We start from the raw sequence: 10,571 nt of genomic DNA, 5'->3' as shown, positions 1-10,571 counted from the left end.
ATTGGATTTGGTTTACCATTATTTTATTGAGAATTTTTGCATCAATTTTCATTAAGGAGATTGGCCTATTGTTCTCTGTTTTGGATGTGTCCTTGTCCAGTTTTGGGATGAGTGTAATACTGGCTTCATAGAATGAGTTAGACAGTGTTCCCTCCCTTTCTATTTCATGGAAAAGTTTAAGGACTGTTGGTATTAGTTCTTTCTTAAAGGTCTGGTAGAATTCAGCAGGGAATCCATCAGGTCCTGGACTTTTCTTTTGGGTAGAGGCTATTTATTGCTGTTTCAATTTCATTCATGTTATAGATCTGTTTAGGTGATTCATATCCTCTTGGTTCAGTTTTGGATGGTCGTATGTATCTAGAAATTTGTCCATTTTTTTCTAGATTTTCCAATTTATCTGAATATAGATTCTCAAAGTAGTCCCTGATGATTCCCTGGATTTCCTTGATGTTTGTTATCTCCACTTTTTCATTTCTAATTTTATTAATTTGGGTCTTTTCCCTCCTCATTTTAGTCAGATCTGCCAGAGGTTTGTCAACCTTGTTTATTTTTTCAAAGAACTAGCTTTTTGTTTGGTTGATTCTTTGTATTTTTTCTTTTGGTCTCTATTTCATTGATTTCAGCTCTCATTTTAATTATTTCTCCTTCTACTTGATTTGGGTTTACCTTGTTCTTATTTTTCTAGGAGTTTGACATGTAGCATGAGATCTTTCTGTGTTTTTAATATATGCACTCATGGCTATAAACTTTCCTCTTAGGACTGCCTTTGCTGTATCCCATAGGTTCTGACAGGTTGTGTTTTCATTTTCATTAAATTCCAGGAACTTTTTGATTTCCTCCTTCATTTCTTCTATGACCCACTGATTGTTGAACAATGTGTTGTTCAACCTCCAATTGTTTGAGTATTTTCTGCTGCTGCTTTTGTTGTTGAGTTCTAGTTTTATTACAGTGTGATCAGATAGTATGCAGGGGGTTACTTCAATTTTTTAAATATTTGTTGAGACTTGCTTTCTACCCTAAGATATGATCTATTTTGGAGAAAGTTCCATGGGCTGCTGAGAAGAATGTATATTGTGCTGTTTCAGGATGGAATACTCTGGACATCTGTCAGTTCTATTAGATCTATGGTGTCATTTTGTTCCAGGATTTCTTTGTTTATTTTTTGTCTGGAAGACCTATCTATTGTTGATAGAGGGGTATTAAAGTTTCCAACTACCACTGTGCTTGGGCCTATGTGTGCTTTTAAGTCCTTTAGAGTATGTTTAATGAAGTTGAGCACACTGACATTGGGTGCATATAAGTTGATAATTGTTATTTCCTCTTGATGTATTGCTCCTTTTATTAGCATGAAGTGACCTTCTTTGTCTCTTTTGACTAATGTAAGTTTGAAGTCCACTTTGTCTGAAATAACTATTGCTACTCCTGCCTGTTTTGGGGGACCATTAGCTTGGTAAATCATCTTCTAGCCTTTTGCCCTAAGCCAGTGTTTGTTCCTTTCAATAAAGTGAGTCTCTGGTAAACAGCAGATTGTTGGGTCTTCCTTTTCAGTACAGTTTGTCAAACAGTGTCTTTTGATGGGGAGTTGAGTCCATTAACACTCGGTTTTAGTATTGAGAAGTATGTGGTGATTCCTGCCATTTAGTTGTTTTTGTTGTTTAAGGATTTGAGTGTGTGAAGTCTGTAAGGAAATATAGGCCCCAAAGTGACCACATGGAGAGGAGTGATCTGGCCAAGAGATTCTTTATTGCTGGGTGGGAGAGGGAGAGAGCAGAGAGAGCCAAGAGAAAGAGGGAGAGAGAGGCAGGGGCTTAAATACCCCTCAGTGGGACTCAGCATGATCTGATTGGTTAGGATCTTATGGTTCATGCTGATTGGAGGTTGGGGTAGAAGGAGGATTCAAGCTAGACTTGAGGCAGGACCGTGACCCTGGAAAACAGGAGCTTAAGGGTGCAGTAAGAACTGAAACCTATCAGTGCCATTATTGCCAACATTCCTCCCTTTTTTGTTTGTTAAGGAAGGGGGGCGTTGTGTTCGCTCTGGCTTCTTCAAGCTGGCAAGGGGCAGCATAGGGGAAGGGAGGGTTAGTTGGCAAACAGTGTTGGGGTGCTGAGCCTCATGATGGTGTACACCCAGGTTCCAAAAATGAAGATTTCCTCTTCCCTGAAGTTGATGAAGGTCCCTTGCAGCCACAGGTCGTAAAGAGTCTCGAGCCAATCCTCCGACCTCCACATGGTGGGTATCAGCCAACTATCCTGGCGTTTTGGAGAGGTTGGTATCCCTGGAGGTACAACTGGTTAAATTTTTGATTAGCAATAGCAGACATGTAGTATGATACAAGGGAGTAAGCTTAAGAATAGAACAGCAAGAACATAGGCATTAGGATGGGCATTGGCCAGGAGAACCACTGTGAAATGTTTCCTAGACCATTTCAAGAGTCCTCCAACTCCCTTCTCCATTTTCTAATTGTTTCTTGAGAGGTGTCGCCATTGGGGAACCCACTGAGCTTGACAGTAGTGGGTGTCATGGGAATGACCAGATGAGGGCTGGTCCATCGAAGTCCCAATGGAGAGGGTAGAATATCCTTTTTGGAGAACAAGATGCCCTGGTTTAACAGAAATTATTATAGGGTGGGGCAGGATATGGTTTGCATGCTCTCTGAGAAGTTTCCTGAGAAGGCAGGTAGCCAGCCAGAGGAGCAGAGTTTGTTGGAGGCAAGTTTTTCTAAGAGAAAGGGGTGGCCATACATTATTTAAGACCCAAATAGATATATTAGGAGGAGCATAAAAGGTGTCTGTTCAGGGACAGCATACCTAGGGATCTAAATTCTGCAAAATCCTATAACTGCCAGGAAAGCTGTAAGCTGTCTTATGGTATGGGGGTTGGGAAACAGAAGATTGGGTTGATGCATTTATGATTCAGGGAGTGAGTCTGTCCCTTTAAGGCCACACCTAGGTAGGTGACCTGTGGGAGGCAGGGACTGTCAGGATTTAAATGTAACACTCTTGGATAAAAGAGAGCTTTAGCTCATTATTTTATATAAATTGACACTTCTAACCTTTTAAATGTTTGTATCATATTTAGATAAAGTATAACGTAACACTGTTACAAGGTGGTCATTTAAGACACATAAGCAAATATGTAAATGAACTCTGATTTAGTAGTACTTAAAGCTTGACAAGATCAGCAGAAAACACAAATAATTTCTTTGATAAAATCTTTCTTGTAATGGTTTTTTGTAGATGTTACTCAAAGCAGAACAATATTAAGATAACCTTGTTATTTCATAGACAGAAGATTTGATTTAGTTTGACATGACCCTAAAAATCTTTTAGGCAACTCTTAGATTATATTCAACTTTAACTTTATCACACATCGAAGTTTTTTATTATACACTTTTAAACTTACTCAGACCTTCATACAACATACTAAACCTCTTGATGGTTTGTCCTCAGTGTTCCAATTTGAAACAATCTTTAGGACAAACCCTTCTTTACAAAATCCTTTATCATCCAAAAAACCCATTCCTTTTTCCTTTAACTTCTCAAAAATACATTTATTACCTATCTATATCCTTTCCAGTTGTTTACTTTGTAACTTGTATTTTAAAATTAACTTTTATAAGAATTTTAAATTTATTGTAGGGGCTGGAGCAACTAATTAGTAGCCCTTGCTGTTTTAAGGAATTTATGATAGGCATAAGGCCTCATCATCCTTCAGGCTTGAGGGGGTATTGTTTTGGGTGTGGAAACTGTGAGGGATTTTTGAGTTTTATTTGAATAGAGAGGGCCTTCCTGGCTCACCCTACACTCATCTCATCAGTCCACACTGTGGAATCTCTTTGTTCTTGAAGGAGGGGGCAGCAGAGATAGCTGCCTGGGGGGAGGAGAATTTGAGCTTTTAGTTGAGATAGTAAATTCTGTCCCAGTAGGGACACTGGAGTTTCAGGTACTATGGGGAAAGAGTGACAGAAGAGGAGGTCTCCCCAAGAGCAGGCCAGAGGCCAGGTAAACTAGCACTCTAGGGGCTGGCCAGATTTGCCCCAAATGATAACTTTTGTCATTGGACCGGGGACCAGGAAAAAAAGGTAAAACAGAGAAACGGACTCCATGTCTAGGAGGAAAATGGCCTTTTGTTTTTCTGCCATTATGGCTCCTCAACATTGATGCCAAGAAGTGGAGTGTGGACAGGAGGCTTGGACCCATCAATCCATAGAAGGTGGCACCTTGTTTTCCATCTGGTGATGGGGGCACTTAGACCTCCAGTGGTTACCCTTGCAGAAGGCAGGGTCCTGGTTGGGGGCAGGGCTGTCCCCCCTTAAGCATTCTCTGCAGAAATGCCCCTCCTGTCTACCACGGTAGCAGGTTCAGGATACAGGCCCCAGTCGGGTGGGACCCTCTCTCAGAGCAGCAATGAGGCCATGGTGTCTCTTATCTTTTTCTCTCCTGTTAGTAAGGTCCCGGACATACAGACATAGCCATAAATACAGTCATGGCTAGCTGTATTACTTGGTTCAATGACTTTTCCCTTTAGCCACAGTCTGAGTTTTTACGAATATCTGGGACTGACTGTTAGAAATTTATCTTTGAGGAGAACCTCTCTCACCTGTGACTCTGAGTCCACCATGGTATGCTTTCTGATAGGTTGTTGCTGTAAAGTAAAGTTGTTATTTTACATTGACACCTGACACTCTGGAGAGCAAGTCTCTGAACTATTCTGGGCCTCAGTTTCCTCACTTGAAGAATGAGGGATTTGGTCTAGGTTAAACTACATTTTTCTACTATAAGATAGCTGAAGTGACATTAATGCCACTTATCTTCTTTACCATTATTTATTTATTTTAGTAATGCTGGGGAATTGAACCCAGGGCTTTGCACATGCTGGGCAGACATTCTCCCATTGAGCTACTTCCTCAGCCCCCAATATTATTATTATTATTTCTTACTTTGGCTGTACTGGGCTTGAACTCAGGACTTTCTGCTTGTAAAGCGGCACTCTACTGCTGGAGCCATATAATCATTTCCAACCTGAGCAGCCTGGGCCAGAAACCATTGCTTTTCTAATGAGAGAAATTTGTATAGGGGACCTCAGTTTACTTTTTTTTTTTTTTTACTTTTATAGAAAAGGTCTAATTGGAGTATGGTATTGTAATTTAAGGAACCCTGTGAAGGCCACTTCTCTTGGTCACCCAAGGCATACTGAGGCCAGGCCTCAGTACAAAGCTTCCAACATCTACCAGCCAGAAGACTGGAAGATGCAGGTACCATCTAGAAAGAACAAAACGTTAGGATCCTGTCTTTTAGCTACCAGCAGGCAGCCTCTTTAATAAAGGCTACCTTTTTAACAAAGAAATAAAACATTTGTAAAGTTGGAGAAGGGCATTCAGAGGGCATTTTAGGCCAATAACAGTGCCATACGGGACAATTAGTGTTAATATTTGGAGGGGAAAATTTATGCTGAGGCCAAAGGTATAGAAGATTCTAAATGAGAAATTTAGAGACCACAGTAATGTCTATTTTGTTATTTCTGGAACTATAACCTTGAGCTAACAATTGGCTTACAAGGGCTGGGTCTGATGCCCTGAGGTGTGAGGTGGGGCTAGGAGCAGGACTTGTGCAAGGCGCCACTCCCTCCACACACACCTGGGACAAATGACCCTGACTGCCTAGGCCTGATCCTGCGGCCTGTCGCCCCTCCCCCCTTCCTGTGTACTCTGTGTGCGTTTATTCTACGGGAAGTGGCAGTGGGCCACAGCCATCACCACGTGTGGCTGGTGGCCCAGGATTTGCTGGATCCTCTCTATGGATTTTCTTAGCTATGGCAGGCGTTTTTGCTGTGTTCAGAAGCTAGCATCCTGTGCACAGGTGCGCCTGTTTGCTTTCCCTCCTCCCCTTGTGAGGGCAGAGTTAGAGCATAAGCATGGCAGCTGTAGGTTTTTGTAAGCACTTTTGTAAAGCGGCTGATTTAAAGTTACTTTAGACTGAGAGGCCTGACAAACTAGTTGGAATAACTTAAGTCATAAGGTACCATGCTACAGGTTTTTCATGGGAGGCAGGGTCCCAGTAAGCCCAGGAAAGGGAAGACAGACAGAGACAGAGGACACGTGGTGAGAGCATGGAGGTGGCAGAAAAGGTGAGCTGACATCTTAGGTAAGGGAGGGGAAGGCAGAGCCTGGAGGCATGACATATGCCTGAGGGATTAGCCATCACCTGTGTCTCCAGGTTGCTCCCATTCATTGGTACTGCCAGGCTTTCAGGAAACGAAACCTCCATTCTCTGGTCACTGAATAAAGCATGAGCTCTCTCAGAGCTGGAACCACCTCGAGGTCAGAATTGGAAAAGAGTGGCCTTGCTTAACTCCACGACAGGGAAAGTTTTTCAGGAAGATAGGAGGAGATAGGTATGGTCTGTTTACGTGGGGAAGGAGGAGGTTTGGAGAAGAATTGGCTGATTTACAAACTGGTTTACAGGCTGATAGAATCTGTGCAGGGGCACAGAAAGTACAGAGGGAGGGTTTGAAGTCAGAGAGCTGGATTTAGACAGAGGTATGAAAAGGCTTGGACACAATGGAATCTCTCCCCATCATCCCGATCGCTCACAGTAGTTATATGTCCCATAAAAGGTTGGGATTTAAAGACCCGAAAAGGGGCCAGTGACTTTGGTTGTCTAAAGGATAAGTGGGCCAGATTTGAGTGCAAAATCAGATCAAATTTTTGGTTTTATATCTGGGGTCAAACCCAAGGTGTCTAAATTATTGAGGAAGCATCTCAGTGGGGAGTCAGATGGCAGAGAAGATGTAGAGGCACCCATTATGAGGGACCCAGTCCCGGAATGGGAGAGGAGGATATTATGTACTGTGAAGTGTCCTTGCACAGCACAAATATCCAAAAAAAAAAACCCAAAGTGCACGTGACTCGGCCGTCACTGAGTTCAGTTGGTTTGCAGGCCAGAGGCCAGCAGCTTGGATTACCTAGGCCTAGGTTTTGTAGGGTCCCGGACCCTGTAAAATCCAAACCCTGTGGAGAAGGGGATCCCTCTACCGTCTGAGCCACCCAGAGATAGCCCAAAGCATGGGAAGTGTTCTAAAACCCAGAGACACCGAAGGGAGAGACCGTAAAGGGAGCCCAAGAAGGATAGGTGGACTCACCAAAGAATGTCCAGTGTTGGATGCAAGCGAGGGCAATCAGGAGGATGAGTCCTGGCCAGTCATGTCCTCAGGGTGGTCGTGAGGTGAGTCGGAATCGGGGTCCCACCAGGATTAGTGGGGAAACCCGTCCAAGTCACGGCACCAAATGTAAGGAAATATAGGCCCCAAAGTGACCACATGGAGAGGAGTGATCTGGCCAAGAGATTCTTTATTGCCGGGTGGGAGAGGGAGAGAGCAGAGAGAGAGGGAGAGAGAGGCAGGGGCTTTTTTTTTTTTTGAGGCAGGGGCTTAAATACCCCTCAGTGGGACTCAGTATGATCTGATTAGGATCTTATGGTTCATGCTGATTGGAGGTTGGGGTAGAAGGAGGATTCAAGCTAGACTTGAGGCAGGACCGTGACCCTGGAAAACAGGAGCTTAAGGGTGCAGTAAGAACTGAAACCTATTGGTGCCATTATTGCCAACAAAGTCTATTCAATGCTACTCTCTGAGTGCTTGTCTGTTCTTCTCATGAGGTTTAATACTTCCTGTCCTTTCATGGTTATGTTTGTTTTCATCTTCTGTAGTGTAGGATTCCTTTCAGAATCTTCTGTAGTGGTGGCTTGGTGGTCATATATTGTTTTAGTTTCTGTTTATTGTGGAAGATTTTTATTCCTCCATCAATTTTGAATGGTAATTTTGTGAGTATCTTAGGGCTGAATTGTTTTCTTTCAATGCTCAAAATACCTTGCTCCATGCCATTCTTGCTTTTAAAGTTTCAGTTGAGAAGTCTGCTGTTATTTTGATGGGTTTACCTTTATATGTTATTTGTTTTTTCTCTTACACCTTCAATATTCTTTCTCTGTTTTCTGTGCTAGCTGTTTTAATGACAATATGCCATGGAGAGGTTCTGTTTTGGTCAAGCCTGTTTGGTGTCCTGGAGGTTTCCTGTACCTGAATGGAAAACTCTTTCTCGAGATTTGGGAAATTTTCTGCTATTATTTTGTTGATTATATTACATATCCCTTTGGCTTGCACCTCTTCTCCTTCTTTGATGACCATGATTCACAGGTTTGGTCTTTTGATGGAGTCATTGAGTTCTTGCATATTCCTTTCACAGGTTTTGAGTCTTTTGTCTAAGAGTTCTTCTGCTTTTCTTTAATATCTATGTTGTCTTAAAGTCCTGAGATTTTGTCTTCCACTTATTCTAGTCTGCTGGAGTGGCTTTCCCGTTTTTTTAAAATTTGATTTAAAAACTTTTTATTTCCAGGGTTTCTTCTGAGATTTTCCATGTCTTTGTTAAATTCCTCTTTCATATCTTGTGTTGTCTTATTTCATATATCTCTTTTTTTTAACAGTCTCTTTTATTTCACTTTGGAGTTTCTTGAAGTCCTCTCTGAGTTCATTTAGTTGTTTCTATATCTTCTCAAGTTTTTTTGTTTGTGGTGCCTTGATATTTCTTGAGTGCATCTTGTACTTTCTGGTTAACCATGTCTTGTAGCTGCTCCATGAGTTTTTCAGTGATCTCGTCCATAATTTCCTCTCTGAGAGACTGTTTGTGGGCATCACTGAACTCATTGGTGATATTTATCATTGTTCTATTGGGGTCAGGAGCTGGGTATTCATTTTCTTCATTTCCCACTAAATCCTCTATTGAATTGTTGGTCTTTTGGGGGTAGGATTTCCTGGCCTCCTTCTTCTCCTCATGCTTCTATGATGTGTTGTACTCCTGTGTTGTTGAGTGACTAATTGGGAATTTTAATCACCTATTATCTTCCCCTTGACTCAATTACTGTGCTATGACTGGCTTAGTCAGTACCTAGGTTGATGTGCTATTTCTGTTCTCTGGCTAGGTGGTATAAATTAGCAATAACAAATTCACTGATTCAATGCCAGACCAGTTATTTACAAAATATGTAGTGAGCCCCTTGGTGATATTGTTTCTAAGCTGTGGAGATTGGAGGGTAATGGTTATTTGGGTAGAGTTGGTATCTTGGTTGGCAGAAAAAGCAGTATTACCTGATCCTTGCTGCCATGAAAATCTGGAGTAATTGTTTTGAAATTGTGCAGGTCAAGGTCCCAGGGTCTGTCAGCTATCTGCCATCTTGATTTCTCCCTCATAAAGCACATCTTAACAAATGTAAGAAAATTTAAATAACCTCCTGTATTTTGTCAGACTACAATAGAATAAAAGTAGAAATCAAGGTAACAGAAACTGCAGAACATATTCAAACACATGGAGACTGAACAATACACTGTTGAATGACCAATGGGTCATCACAGAAATAAGGGGGAAAAGTAAAAAAAAAAATCCTGGAATCAAATAAAAAATGAAAATACAATTTACCAGAACCTTTGTGATACACCAAAGACAGTGCTAAGAGGATTTTATAGCTATGAGTACATACACTAAAAAAAAAAAGAGAGATCTTAAATAAAAACTTAATAATGAACCTCAAGCTCTTAGAAAAATAAGAGCAAACAAAACCTCATATTAGTATGTGGAAAGAAATAATAAAAATTATTGCAGAAATTATTGAAATAGAGACCAAAAAATACAATGAAAATAAGTTGGCTCTTTGAAAAGATAAACAAGATTAGTGCTAACTCTTAGTCAAAAAATCAAAAGGAGGGAAAAGACCCAAATTAATAAAATTAGAGATGAAAAAGGAGCTATCACCACAAATATAATGAAATTCAGGAAATTTAGGGAGTACTTTGAAAATTTAATACTCTAATAAGCTAGAAAATCTAGAAGAAATGGATAAATTTCTAGATACATATGTCTTACCAAAATCAAACAAAGATTATATATCACTTAAACCAATCTATAACAATGAGATAGAAGCAGTAATAGTCTCCCAACAAAAATAAAAAAGCCTAGGATCAGATGGATTCACTGCCAAATTCTACCAGGCCCTTAAAGAACTAACACCAATGCTCTTCAAACTATTCCATAAAATAGAAAGTGAAGAAATACTACCAAACTCATTTTATGAAGCCCAAACCAGACAAATACACAACAACAAAAAAAAGTAAATTACAGACCAATTTGCCTTATGGACATAAACACAAAAATTCTCAATGAAATACTTGCAAACTGAATTCAGCAACACAAAAAAAAGTTCATGCATCATTTTAAAGGCCAATTATTGGAACTGTCTCCACACACCCCATAAGTGGCTAAAAAGGAAGCAAAGTTACTGGATCAGATCCCAGAGGACATATGAAATTCTGATACATTGTTCATCATGGATTATTAATTTTGATTTTTAAAAACATTGCATTAAAATTCTTTTATCTTTTAAAAAGATCATTTCTCATGACCTGCACGAGCTCCTAGGAACCTAACTGGGAGCAATGAGAGATTGAGAAAGAACAAAAGACAAACATGCAAAAAGCTGGGATCAGGTGGATTGGGTGCTCTGGTGGAGACACACAACAGCCTC

The sequence above is a fragment of the Castor canadensis genome, unplaced genomic scaffold (assembly GCF_047511655.1).
Source record: "Castor canadensis unplaced genomic scaffold, mCasCan1.hap1v2 HAP1_SCAFFOLD_238, whole genome shotgun sequence".
Taxonomy (NCBI): Eukaryota; Metazoa; Chordata; class Mammalia; order Rodentia; family Castoridae; genus Castor; species Castor canadensis.
The sequence above is the reverse complement of the archived record's forward strand: the minus strand, read 5'-3'. Positions refer to the sequence as shown.